Below are 1791 nucleotides of genomic sequence, written 5' to 3' on the forward strand. Positions count from 1 at the left end.
CATTTAGAATGTTTCCAGTTTATGGTTATTACAAGTAAAGCTGCCATGCTCACTGTGTACAAGTTTTTCTATAAACATATGCCTTCTTTTGTCTTGGGTAAATGCCGAGAAATGAAATGTCTGGGTTATAGGGTTTATGATTATATAGGTTGTACGTTTAATTTTAAAGAAATTATCAAAGTGATATTCACAAAGATTTCCTCACTGTACACTTCTATGAGCAATGTAAGAGAGTGTCACTTGCTCCACATCCAGGACAGTACTTGATGTGGTCTTTAAATTTTATCTGCTCTACTATGTGTATGCCATTGGTGTCTCAGTGCAGTTTTATTTTCACTTCCTTAATAATTATAAATGTTGAGTTTTTCATGTGCTTATTTGCCATCTGTTTCTCTTCTTTAATGAAGTCTCTACTAAAATATTTTGCTTGATTTTTGATGGGTGGTTCTTTGTTTTCTTATTAATATTTTTATGAGCTCTTTACATATAATGTATACTAGTCTGCTTTAGTTCTAAAATTATAAAATATTTCAAATACAGAGAAAATCAAAGATAATAATATAAAAATCCTATAAGACTGTCACTGATATTTAATACATAATCACATGTTCTTATATTTGCTTTGAATGTAATTTTTTTAAATAAAATGTTATAGATGAGAGACAATTGAAGCCTTCTTATTACCAATCCCTGCTTCTCTTGACTTTCTCCTAAAATGTAAACATTAACCTGAACTTGGTGTATATCCATATTTTTGTATTTTTACTAAATATACAAACACACACAGTTAACAACTTGTTTATTATTATCCCTAAGCATATGCCTGTTTTGGAACATTATATTAATGCAATCATGCATACATATCTCATGTGGCTTTTTAAAAATTACTGATTGATTGATTGATTGATTTTATTCTTGTTCTATTACAGTTGTCCCATTTTTCTCTCATTGCTCTCTCTTGTTCCACCCATTCCCTCCAAACAGTCATTTCCTGCCTTGTTGTCCATGACCGTGGGTCATTTATATTAGTTCCTTCAGTAGTCCCTTCTCCATCTTTCCCCATTTCTTTCCATTGCTCCTCCCTTCTGGTTACTGGCAGTCTGTTCCTTGTTTCCATATCTCTGGTTCTATTTTTCTCATTTGTTTATTTTGTTCATAGGGTTCCTGTATTAGATGAGATCAGATGATATTTCTATTTCACTTCATGCCATATTAACTTAGCATAATACTCTCCAGTTCCATCCATTCTGTCACAAAATGTAGGAGTTCCTTTTTTCTTTCTGCTGAGTAGTATTCCATTGTGTAAATGGACCACAGTTTTTGATCCACTCATTCACTGATGGGCAATTAGGCTGTTTCAAGGACTTGGCTATTGTAAGTAGTGCTGCTATAAACATAGAGGCATGTAGGTTCTTTTGAATTGGTGTTTCAGGATTCTTTGAGTATAATCCCAGGAGTGGAGTTGCAGGATCAAAAGGCAGTTCCATTTTTAGTTTTTTGAGGAAATTCCATACTGTTTTCCATACTGGCTGAACCAGTTTGCATTCCCACCAACAGTGCACTAGGGTTCCATTTTCTCCACATCTTCACCAACACTTGTAGTCTGCTGATCTGCTAATGATGACCATTCTCACCAGTGTGAGGTGGTATTTCACTGTGGTTTTACTTGGCATCTCTCTGATGGCTAGTGATTTTGAGCATCCTTTCATATGTCTATGGGCCCTCTGTATGTCCTCCTGGAGAAGTGTTTGTTCAGGACCTTTGCCCATTTTAAAATTGGATTGTCTTTTC

Source organism: Furipterus horrens, unplaced genomic scaffold (genome assembly GCF_987537825.1).
Source record: "Furipterus horrens unplaced genomic scaffold, mFurHor1.1.pri manual_scaffold_4, whole genome shotgun sequence".
NCBI classification, from domain to species: Eukaryota; Metazoa; Chordata; class Mammalia; order Chiroptera; family Furipteridae; genus Furipterus; species Furipterus horrens.